Consider the following 13645-nt stretch of genomic DNA (forward strand, 5'->3'; position numbering starts at 1 on the left):
CATTCCCAGAGATTTTGGTACCTCCATGGACATGGCTGCTACTTCCTGGATTCCAGCAATCTTCCTTCTCCCAATTGTGAACAAATTCCATGCGGCTTTAATTTAACAGATGTATACCTCATATGCTAGTTCTGAAGCAACAGCGAGACAGCAAATAATGATTAAGCAACAGCAGGACGAGGAAGAGAGGATGATCACAAGATAGAAGAATATAGAAACTGCGGATTGATAAACATAGAAAAGAGAACAAGAAGTCGTAGCACCCCATGAGTGAAGCCATAGCTGGTTGGGCTAGTGGTATCTTCATGAGAGATCCTCGGAAAAAGGAAAAGAATTGATTAGAAATCCTCGGGAAAAGGAAACAAGTTGGATATGATTCATCTGGCCTGCCCCAAATTTTCTTGAAATTTATTGTAATCCCATTTTATGATGTGTTGTTTGTGACATACAAAATAGAGTGGTAAAACCAGTATGCTTAGTTTGTCCCACTTTTATGTTTTTTGATTTTTTGCTTGTCCATATGTGGTCAATTGTCGATCCATAAATTGTCGTCGGTTCCTCTATGATTTGTTAGGACATGTATGCTTGTAGTACTTTTTTGGGTTTTGATTCTTTGTTGTATTCAATGTTGAAGTCTCCGACGATGGACGTGGTTGCATTATGTGGAATTACTTGAAGCACTTAGTCTATTGGCTTTATTAATGATGTTGTGTTTGTTTGTGGTGGTTTGTAAGTGTTTACTACTACAGCAATATTATGCGCATTTGTTGATTCGAATATAGTTAGCACGCATTGACATCCCTCATTATAGATCTCCTTTATGTTTGTTATAGTGATAGTATCTTTGAAGTATGTTGTGATTCCCAACCCTGTTGAGCATGCAATGGAACGAAATGTTGGAAGGTTCAATACATTTGAATCTTGAAGGCGTGTCTCTTGTAGGCAATGTATTGTTGCATTTAGTAAATTTTCACAAGCAATTAAATCTTGTGCGTAATATCTTGCCAACCTTGTGTTTAGGTATTATATGCTCCAAGTATTTGGTGGTTGTGTGCCAAATTCTTTTTGGTCTAGTTTCCACTGTGCCTCTGTTTTTAGTCTTTCTATTTTGTGTAGTACAATTTGATCGACTTTGATATGCTTGTGCTCAATTTCAGATGGGAGGTAAAGGTTTATAGGGTTATGTATATGTGATAGTGCAATGTAAGTCAAGCCATGGGATTTTATTTTAGTTGGATCAAAAGCAAGCGAGTCCATTGTCAGACCTTGTGCACGGTGTATAGTTCGTGCTACTGTTGGCTGTATGGGAAATTGTTTTCTACAAACAGTATTGAGGTGGTTTTTCTCGATTGGGAATTTTCTTGTAACTAGGAGAATTGGCGTCCATTCTTCTAATATTCCTATTCCATAAAGTCTTCTATTTTATGATCTTATGTGGCAGCCAGTTCTTTTGTCATTGAATTGTATCTACAAGATATGGTTCACTTTCCATGTTTGAATCCTTGAAGATTCCATCTGCTCCATTAACAATACTGTCTGCGTTCCCTACATAAATCTCGACTATCATCCTTGGTTTCAACCGTAAACCTGCTACGTTTTTAGGGTCTGTGGGGATTCCTATATTCCTGTTGCAAGTTTTATGCTTTATATCAATTGCTTTTAAAATGTGAGGTTTCGTATCAAGTGTGTGGAAGACATAAAGGTTACGGATGCCCTTCATTGCATTTGTATTAAAAAGGTGTGGTATTTTATGTTTATTTTGTAGCTGCCTCAAGAATAGGCTATTTAGTATTTGAAGGTCTTTTGTGGTTTGTGCGTCGATTTGAATCTTGTTTAGTGTTTGCAAGAAGTGATTATTCTCTTGGCGCATTGGTTGTTGGAGTTCATAATATTTGGCACACTCTCTCCAAAGGTTGACATCAAAGTGAATGATGTTGTTTGTTGAAGGAATATCCACAAGTCTTTTGTGGGGCTTGCTTGGCAAAGGTCACCACATAGAATTGCGTCAACCCTTTTGAATGGTTCCAGGTGGTTGTGTCTCATTTCGCACGTGCGCATGTCTGCCGCAATGAATGTATTCAATCCGATGAGCGAAACCTCTTCTAAGACTATGAGCTCGACGTCTTTGTATAGCATTGACAACTATTGCAGTTTTTCTATCAAAAGGTTTGTGTAATTAGATGTCATCAGTGGCAGACGTAGTGCGGCATGGATCATTGTTCCTCCTATTTGATACACAACCTTTCTAGTGTATGCTAATAGAAGGACTCTTGGTGTTTCTATATTTGTTGCTTGTCTATGGAAGTAATTTTGAAGCAGCCCTTCGACGATGAGCATCAAGGTGAAAGTCTTCCCCGTGATAGCATTTTTGGATAAGAACAAATCCAAAATTTCCCCCGGCCGTATCCTTTTTTTTAGCATCATGTCATTCTCTAGTCCTTGTTAAGGTGTCTCAATTTTGCATAGAAAATGTCTATTTTGCATTGTGTCACTTTGTTTGCCCGTCTTTTTGTCGAACGCATAGATCAATTGCTATGTCATATTTCTCTCTCATCAGCCTGTGAATCTCATTGGTTGATGTCAATGATGTCGTAGACTATGTTTTTGTCTCAATGATAGGGCATGACATGATTTTGTTAAAGACAGAATAAGTGTTTGAGATTATATCCTCATTTGCATTGTAGAGGTCATGCCAAGTTTAGAATTCCTCTGTTAGGGCATGCTCTTCTCCCAAGAATGGTAGATATAATAGACATAGCTCTCGGTAGTGGTTCTATGGGTCTTTGTTTTTGTTGTAGTTATTGAGCTGTATTATTTTTTGTTTCTTTCTTTGTTGCTCATGTTTGCCTTTCAATGTGTAGTTGCTTGCATAATTTGCGAGGCAAATATTTTGTAGCCCTGTTGATTGTTTCATGTATTTAGATATGATGTCATCGAAGAAGATGGGTTCCATTTTCCAGTTCATTGGAGCACGGTTCACTCTGCGGCTGCGCTAGTGTTAATGTAAACAAATTCCTGACGTAGTATTCAATGGTAGTGCTTGTTGTGAGTTCATATGCTGTGTGTTTAGGATTGCGTTCCCAACTTTTCTCTTATACATTCTGTTGTAGTTGCCCTTGTTCTGAAGCTCTCTTTGAAGGCTAGTTGTACTGCATCGCTTGTTTCTTTTTCTATCTTTGTGACGTATGATGTGCAATATGATGCAGCCCCATGCCGGTTGAGAATGATATTTTTGGATTGAAGTTGTTTGTGTACATGCCATTTGGTTTTCTACATAGGAAATTCGTGGGCTGTGATAGATTGATAAGGATTGCTAGGACATAATCTTGTGTGATTCCCAAAGTGAAAGAATTCTTCTAATGTGAGTTGCAACGTTGATTGCTCAGATAGGAACATGCCGATTTTCTTGTATATCCATTTGTAATGATTGGAATCAACATGGTAAAGGTGTTAAAATCATAGTTCTTCTCATGGGAGGTCTTGGAAAACCAAATCTACTTGCTCTACTCTCTTGGTGCATGTTTTCTGACGCTTGTGATTTTGCAAGTCACGCTGAGACTCTTCTAGTTCCTCGCTATTTGTCGTGATGTACATGTCAATAAGTCCTTTAACTTCATCGTCTGTGGATCGGACCGTCGTAAAGAGGTGCACCGTCCACCCATAATAACCCATGGTCATGTTGACTCCCTCTATTTTGAAGTTCTGTTACAAAGAAGTCTGATACATGCCCTAGTATTTTGGGATCGCGCCTTAGCATGTTTTCATGGCTTGGAATCTGTGTACATAGTATGGAGCTGTTGTCACACACAGGGTCATATCGAATCAATTCACATAAAGACATTGTTCTCGGACGTTGTTTGCTGTTTAATTCTTGCAACCATTTTACTAGTGGCTCCCACTGTCTCTCTGCCCCGCAAAGAAAGTGATAAAGAAAGTGGGTGCACCCAATTACCTGAGCATTGCAAATTCATTTGTTTTTAGAGGTTGCTTATAATCAGATGACATATGTAAGCACGCAAAGTCACGATACCCTATTTTTGATTGTAGCAACCTTTCAATGTTTGTGTCTTTGAGTGCGTCTCTAGCTTGTAATTCTTTGCGTTGAAGCCTCCCTTTTTGTAGTGGAACCCATGTGGATGAAAGAATTTGCTTCACAAGCACTTTCATTGTTTCGAAGAATAGCTTTTCTATGCTTAAAGAAAATCTTTGATCTGGATTCATTAGTTCCTATTTCACTATATCATGATAGGCCATTCTGGGAGATATGTTATATGCACGTGGGTGTCCATAGAATAATGTGGGGAATTCCAAATTTTCACAATATTTATCATTGAATAAACTTAGAGGTGGGATCCCTTCGATTGAGCAATAAGTAATGGTTTGTCATCATAATCCACAACTTGTTGGCTACTGTGTATATGCCATGCACTAGAGTGTCTATAAGTAAATCATCGTCTATTGTTGGTTTAACTCTTGACCACTATGTACACAACCCACACTTGCATGAAAGAAGAAATCTTAGTGTTGCATAAAATAACACTCAACCTCACATAAAATGACAAAGGAGAAAGAGAACTTCTCATGAAATAAACCCACACAAAGTTCTATTAAACCCTGTTGATTACAAGCTATTTGACGTGCAATCAGAGGACACACTAGCAAACATGACCCAAACTATATATGTTGCAATAGCTGTCTCCTTAGGTTGACCGACCTTGTTGGAGCTCACAAAATTATGTCTTCATCCCATGAACACAAACAAGAACTCTCTTAGGGATCACACAAACTTCACTTGAGGACTCTCATGAGCCTAATGCTCAGATATATATATCACTCGGACCTACATAGCCCAAAAGGACCAAATGAATCGTGATCTTTCAAATATGTAGGAGCCAAAGAATCAAACCATCTGGTTTTTGCCTTAGCTCACCACCGTATGCGCTCCAAGTGGCTGCCCATGCAAGTCTACATAGCAAGATCTAATCACGCAACACATGTAGTCGTCACTAGCCAACTAATCACACACCTCCAAGTTAGCCAACCAATTAAGCACTGCCAATCGTAATCATAGGACTCACTCCCTCTAGACCTCAATCGATTACCTACATGTCTCCCCAGGAGGATGATCACCTAACAATCCCTCCCTCAGCCAAAATGGGGAGTACAATCAAAATTAGGCTCATCCCTACTAGGCTTGTTACCTTGTTTATATCATCCACAAAAACACATGCTCACAAGGAGCAACTCACAATAGATGAAGCTCACAAAGAGCACACATCTACAATGACCTTTGTTCACAACGAACTCAACGACTAACAATTGCTCACAAAGAGCCCAAATCTTGGCAGTAGTCAACATTGCCCCCCTGAATTCATAGAGATGTTAGATGGCCCATTCTTGATCACTGAGATGATCTACTTCGGCCAACATAGTAACTTCTTCTTTTCTTCTTTCATCCACTACAAGTGCCTTATCTTTTCCCTTATCCTGCTTTAGTAGCTCATCACGATGCTTTAGTATAGCAGAACTTTTTGATGTGATCATGTTTAGCATAGTGTTCTTTCAAGCATCACTAGCAGACTTCTTCTTGTCAGTCATAGCGTAAACTCTTGAATCATAGATAGCTCTGTTGTTGCACTACTCCTCACTAGTAAGATGCCAACACAATCTCAAGTGATGCCCTCTGCTTCTTAATTCTTCTGCTTCTTGATTTCCTAAGCTTTCTAGGAGCAATAAGCACTTTGTGACCAACACACCTTGACATGTACAAATCCTCATGGGACCCTTCTCTGCTCTGGTACCACTGTAGTTTAACTCATGACCACTACGTACACAACCTACACTTGCATGAAAGAAGAAATCTTAGTGCTGCATAAAATAACACTAAACCTCACATAAAATGATGAAGGAGAAAGAGAACTTCTCATCCCTTAATATAGAAACTGGAAGTGCCATACATACATATCATGCATTCACAAAAAATTTGGAGGCACTGCCTACCCAAATGCCTTCCCATGAGTCTTGATTAGGGGAATTCATGCCCTTTGAATAGCTCGAGGATTCAAAGTTGGCATCCAAGTAATGGAAGAGTGTTGGAGATTCAACCTTGTCAAATTCTAGTGTGTGTGCCTATCCTATATATGATTGTACTTGTGTGTCACATCAAGGAGTCTATATCAATCTTATCAATGTGAGTCCTTTGATTTTGGTACTTCCATTTCTCTTTCATTTATTTCCATTTCCTTTCTGTTTCATTATTTTTTCGTTTGAGTATCATTACCTCTCTCCCTACCCTACCCTCTCTCTCTCCCTCTCCCTCTCCACCATGTTCCTTTAGTACCTTGGTCACTGTTGATTTCATTAATATTTGATCCACATCTGTTTGTCAAGAGAAGGATGGGTGAGGGTGCTCTTTTTATGTCGATGGTGGTATCTTGATGGGTTTCGATAGTACTACTCTTTTCTAGTAGGTATTCCTTCTAAGTGTGCTTTGACATATAGGCTCTTGTTGCTATAGAATGGGTTCATAACAAGTTTACGAATATTCATTATGGCCTTTCATAAATGCTATGCCGTGGTGATCCTTCTCGATTTCATCTCCAACTGTTCTGTATGAAGCCAATAGATCCTATATTGTTGTATGAATAGACCCCTCGTATCTTGTCTCTTATGCATCCAATTAGGCAACTGTCAATAGTGAAGTGAGTTCTCCATGCTTCATCACATCACTTTTCCACTTCTTGCTCTAACCACTTTCATGTAATTCGTCATCCACCTTCTTCCTTGCAACAACCTGAGAGCTCTTCACCTTGAGCTCTGCATTAACCTCTTGCATTGTAGAGCAACGTCACGCTTTGTCTCCACCTAGAGGCTATGCATGACAATTATGCATTCCACGTAAGCCTAAAGGTTTGTGCATGCACACCAACTACTTCTTCTGTCCACCCACCTTGTACATTGTTTGAAATGGACTTCTCTTTGCTCTCCCTTCACCTGAATTGTGAACACTAACATTGAATTTATACTTATAAGTTTTAGTTGTGTTTATATAGATAAATTCTTACACACATATTGAACCAAACAAGTATTCTTTCAGCAATTAGAAGTCATACATTGAAGATCAAGGGCAATTAGAGCCTTCGAGAGCATTGGTTCTAGCTGACCTTAGGCCCACAAATCCGAATGCACTTCTTGTGCTTCGAATAGAAAATTTATGTGAGTACATAAGTTACCATTTCACATTTGAGGGCAACGGCTCTCCGCAAACATGGTACATTCAAAGCTAACAATGTATCGTATGCTGTGTACATGAGAGTGGATCTTATGGACATTGATTGTTGTCAAACAATAACTCTTCATGCTCCGCATGCATATGTGCGCTAGCTAAGAGATATCATTGACATTAATGGCTTCTATAGGATAAATGGTCCTGCTAGCAGCAAGAAATCACAAGGTGAACGGGGCACTTGTAATGTATCCGTTTGTATTGATGCAATAGCTAGAGTTGTCAAAGTAGAGCCATTTAACGGTCATGTATGCTTCCACTCGGATACAACAATCAGTGTGTATGTACCATGGGCCGCAAATCAAATTCAATCTGCAGGTGGTACATTCACCTCTGTGAGGGAAACTATCACGTTTGTTGTTGTTAAAGTTGATTTGGATTGGCCATCATCAGATCAAATCATTGTAGCTGACGGACCAAACCCCGAGGATCGAGCTGCAGTAGGGACCTTTTTTAAGAACCGTACAATATGAAATTGTTTTCCTCAACCTGGTTAAGACCTTTTTTTTTTGCATCTCTCTTTTGTTGCTGAACAGAGGAACACACTATCTTGATCGATACAAGAGTTTATCGAGATGATGGAATCGTTATGAATGTCGCCAAGAATATTTCATTCATGTGAGGCTACCATTCATTGGGTGCATTTGATTTCACAGTACTTGTTGTTGTTCCTAAGGGTAGTCTATGGGAATATCTAGAGGAAGCTTTTAAGCGCCCAATCTCAAAACTCAGATATGGACAATAGGTAATCATAACGCTGGTGTTTTGTTATACACAGGTATTACTTTGTAGTTACAATAAACTCTATTTATTTCTTAGGTTACTAGTGTGCTACAATTTAATAATCTGAATGCACCTCTTGTCGAACATCAATGTGGAGCTTGTGTTAGTACTCGCGTGACACGTGATCCATTGAAGCCTTTCTGCTTCAATTGTGCAAGTGTGCAGCAAATTTCCCCAATACCATCATTGAAGGTACACGTTATGCGATTCTTAAGTTGACATACAAGTTCGTGGTACGCATGTGGATGAGTTCCTTGGTCCCCATTGTTGCTTCATCGACTGTCACGCACGCAGCATTGTTGCTACATGCAACCTATTGATGGAGACCAAACTATTGGGGTGCTTTACTAATAAACAGTTCTAGTTTTATGACTCACTTTGAGCAGTCAATCTAGATAGGCTAGTAGCATCATTTAGGTGGTAGTTCTCTAGTTTTTTGAGCTATTGTTTGGATCTGATACGTACAGTTCACATTCCATTAGCATCATTTCTATCATATCAGATTGCAAAAATGTTATAGTTTTGGTTTGGCATTATTTATTGTTATTCCATACCCTTTTGGGACATAATGGAAGTGTTTTCTTAAGTTATCCAATGGACTTGTAACCCACAATGACAATAAACTAATTTATCCTTGCAGAATGAAGAACCATTTGTATTTTCATGATATACGCAATTGACAATTTTCATTGTGGAATACATGATCATACTGCTTTTTCATTTTGCACTGTTAGAAATTACCCAAGGAAATATATCCAAAGTCTTTTCATTTGTTTTGGAAGCACTAAGAATTTGATGATGATGTTGGGATGAGGGTGGCATACTTGAAATTGTTCACTGCAGAGATTTCTAAGGACTAAATTTATGTCTGACACAACCACGAACATTTTTTCTTTGACATGATTAGAATGGTTTGCTATAGTCTTTCCTGTGCTGTAAATATCTGTCTAAAGTCATGGATTAAAAGCATAAATACTTCATTGTGGAATAAAATTGAAATCTAGAATGTATGTATCTATTTAGTCCAACATGAACCTCTGTATGCAATAATATTTCAATCCAATTCATTTTCTGGTACAATTTGACATTTCAAGATTGAATTAAAATCTTCTGTTACATTACTATGAAATAGAAAAATGGCATTTTGGGTTTTGTGTGTCAATATTTCTCTGTTGAAATTGAAGTAAAAGCTACTGAATATTGCAGGAACATTTGAAACCAGCATTTTGGGTTTGTATTGCCACTATTCCCTCTATGCAAATATGTTCCCATAACTCTCAACACTCACTGCACAAATTTCATATAACCTTGTTGGCCTGAAATTGTCCTTATCCTTGGTATCAAATCAAAATTTGTGATCTACCCACTTTCTCTGTAGTCATCCACTCTCAAATAAGAGGACTCTAAACTTCAATCCTTCACTGACAATTGTCACACAGAGGATCTCCAATTACTAGAAGCAGGTACATGACATATCTTTCTTAAAGGAAGTCATCGTTTTCCTATTTATAGCGAAGAAATTAAATATGGATTTGGAAAGCACATTGAAAACTTATGACCTCGAATTGAACACCGATTTCAACAATCGTTGTCCATTCAACACTGACGTACTAAAATGTATAAAAGAGTTCTACCCAAGTCATGACTACAATTCATTGCTTCAACTACTTTATGATCATATCCTTGGACCGATGCATGTAGGAACAACTGTTTGGCAAATGTCGGTTACACAAAACAAAGCATTGCAAAGAAAAGTATAAGAAGAGAGAGCGAAATATTTTTTGTATTGTAAAATTTGTCCAGCTCACGAGCTCTACTTTTTTATTGCCTCCATAGAATTTCGAGCATATTTGTGGACTCCTTTGTCATTCTATTGGATTGAGATGGAATTATGGAACAACTTCTTGTTGTACGCCAACGCAACCCACAAAATACACATACGATTCTCCTAAAGGAGTTCCCATCTCTCACCATAGTTACACCTTTGCTTCTTATGAGGCAAAAGTGCAAATACATAACATGGTCAATGGAAGAGGAGAGGAATTTGTGCGAATTGATTACAATCGAAGTGGTTTTCGACAAGAAGATTGGCTTTGCTATATCTTGAACAACAACCACAATGAAGACACTAGATCCAAGCAATATACAACGATATACAAGTTGAGAGCAAATGATATCAAAATACCTTGCATCAATTGTCCCTCTCCCTTTCAATAGAAGGCCATGTAATTCCTCTACAATAGGGACAAGCGAAACGCTGCATATCTGTAGCACATACTCCAAAATTCATTGATCATACACCAACATAAATTGTATCTTCTGGCGATCAATGATAGCCCTAAGTTCTCATGCTTGTGCTGTTCAACGCAAAATTATGAATGGGCACATTCCTACATACACATTTACTACTAACTAGCGATCTCCCATACAACCAATGTCAACTTTGTCCCTTGAGTTATAGCGCTGTGAGACTGGGCAGAGAGCTGACTTTCTACAAAAAGAATATGGAGATCAAAAGGACATCAAACGTGCCTAGGACGTGCCTTTACTTAACAAAGTAGAAAAATGCCTAGGATTCCCTTCACTTAAATAAGAGAACTTACTTATGAAGGGCAGTATGGTCTACATGGTAGGGTCATAAATGTTTTTGTAGATGTGGATAGAGCACATCTTCTACCTCAATTCCTAACTGACAATGCGATGCTCATGGTTGCCATCAAGAGAAAATTAGAGTACAAGCATAACTACATGAGTGGCAGAGTTCTCCCAACGTTGATTATGCGTGCTCTCCATGAACGACTAGAAACACCTTTATACAAGCAAAACAACATTTAAACAAATCCACTTGGATGCAACATATATGTGCACTACAACAATCATAAAGCAATTGTTTTGATCTAATAGAGCAAGAATACTAATGCGATAGATGTTAGGTGATCATCCTCATGGGGAGACATGTAGCTAATCGATTAAGTTCAGGAGGGAGCGAGTCCTATGAGTGACTTGGTAGTGTTTAATTGGTTGGCCAACTTGGAGGTGTGTGATTAGTTGGCTGGCGACTACATGTGAGCATGATTGGCTCTTGCTATGCAAACTTGCATGGGTAGCCACTTGGAGCACATACGGCGGTGAGCTAAGGCGCAACCAAACAATTCGATTCTTTGGCTCCTACATATTCAAAAGATCACGATTCATTTGGTCATTTTGATAAAGATATATATCTAAGCATCTGTCTCACGAGAGTCATCGGGTGAAGTTTGGGGTTTACAGATACAAAAAGCTGAGCATATATATCTGTTGCTTCCAAGGTCCAGGTAACAAAGATATATATCTAAGCATCAGGCTCATGAGAGTTGTCAGGTAAAGTTTGTGTGATCTGTAATAGTTCTTGTTTGTGTTCATAGGATGAAGCCATAATTTTGTGAGCTCCAACAAGGTCGGTTGACCTGAGGAGATAGCTATGGCAGCATATATAGTTTGAATCATGTTTGCTAGTGTGTCCTCTGATCGCGTGTCAGATAGCTTGTAATCGAGAGGGTTTAATAGAACTTTGTCTGGGTTTATTCTAGAGTAAAGTGAAGGTGGTGGTGTTGTACACATTGACTTTTAAAAATCCCATGCTCAAGTGTCTTGTAGAGTATATGTTGGTTGTAGATCCTAGGCATAAGCTTCTTGATATCTCATGGAGGGATGACAAAGCTTCTTTACGACTCCTCGATGATTACTTTAGTGGAAGAAGGCTAATTATAGAGGGTGGGAGTTGAATAGTGTAGATAGAGTCTGCAAAGGGAATGAAGGTAAAGGGGAGTAAAAATATAGGAAGCACAATTATTGATCATAACAAAGGCTACTAAGTCACAGTGTGAAGTGCACAAGGGAGGAAAAACATAGGAAGCAAAAAACAAAGAAAAATGAAGCGCACAAAGCATAATGAAGATGTGATAGTAAAGGAGGCATGAAGTGAGCAAAACAAAATACATGAAGAACAATGAACCTCAACAAACCTAGATTTGATCGATAATTGAATATGATGCATGCCAAGTTCCAAATGCAAAATTGATTAGACAAAGATTATAGCACATTATTATTTGATATCACATAGCTATCAAGGAGCTCTTGATGACTACATACAACCATCAGAGCTTCATTATAGGAGGATTTGATTGCATCAATAAAGGGGTGATCTAGATCCTATTGTATGCTTCCTCAAAGGGCTTTAGCAAGATCTTGTGTGCTTGTTCAAATTCACAATTTCTAGAGTTGCATCAACTTGTCTATGCATGCACTAAGCCCATCTTAAAACCTTTAGTTATGGAGATTCACTTGTGGCCCCCTTGTGGCTATGTTATGCCACAAAGCTTGATCTTCATTTTGGGCCTAATAATCCAAGGATTGTGTTGTATAGACCATATTCTCCCTCAGCATCGGCCATGGACTATTTGTGACTATGTGATCTTGATGTTCATCTTAAGTCAGTATTGGGTTAAGAGGAAATGGCTATAGGGGGCCCAAGGTTGTGAAGGGGAGCAGGAAGTGGAGGCAAGGTAGGAGGACCAAGGGCTGCTGAGCCAATCCCTTGTTGCTCAGCTCTGTGCATTGGTTGGCCCTCTTTTAGTGGTTCTTGATTGGTTCTTGATCCACTATGTCCTTGTCATCTTTTCCCTTTGCATTGGGGGTACCCTATTGGCTATTCCACTCAGATTGTTCCTGCTCTTTGGGGGTGACCTTCCTACTATCCTCCCCTCATTAGCTTGCTTTAAGGTGTGCTTCTCATCTCCTTATTGTCCACCGGTCTGGCTATTTGGCTTCTCCTTGCTAGTTCCTTGCTGCTCTTGGTCTTTGACTTTGTCCTACTATTGGTCTTCTCCCTGTCCTTGTTTCGATTCCTCTCCTTTGTCCTTGTTGGCTTCACCCTGTTCCTTGTCTTATTGCTCACCCTACTCTTTTTGTTTCCCTTACCCTACTCGGCTTCACCCTATTCCTGTTCATCTTGCCCACCCGCTCCCAAAGTTCCTGCCTCTCCTACTGGTGTAGTGCCTAGCCAAGGCACTCTTCTAGACATGAGTCTATGATGGAGCATACATAAGTGGGGGCCGAGCTTGTAATGGATTTTCCCCTTATTAACATCTCGAAGTTGGTTCTCAAAAGCCTTTTCAAAAATTGCACATGGAGCTGGTCCTCCACTGCCATAATGACTCGGGCTACATACTGGCAGGACACATACCCAACACTCTTCTTGAGATCGATGAACTCAATAGGTCATCTTCAGGCCTTCATCTCTCAATTTGTTAATGAGGTAGCCCTGTGAAGATGTGTAACTGACCGCCTCAAAGAATGCATCACAACATTTAGCACCTCCCATCTTCTTGGGGTTGGACCACTGCTTCATTCGAAATGCCCTTTATAGGAGCTATGAAGTAATCTTGACATGCATGTCGTTAATGACAAGACTGTGATCGTTTTTTCATATGAATCTAGGATAGCTCCTTGTTGTAGACATCCTTCCAGGGTAGTTGAGAAAACTTGAGAATGCAATTTGCCACCAGAACACTAGTGAGAACATCATTAGAGAAATAT

The sequence above is a fragment of the Dipteris shenzhenensis genome, chromosome 27, assembly GCF_047967505.1.
Source record: "Dipteris shenzhenensis isolate YYH24624 ecotype China chromosome 27, Dip_SZ_1.0, whole genome shotgun sequence".
Lineage (NCBI taxonomy): Eukaryota > Viridiplantae > Streptophyta > Polypodiopsida > Gleicheniales > Dipteridaceae > Dipteris > Dipteris shenzhenensis.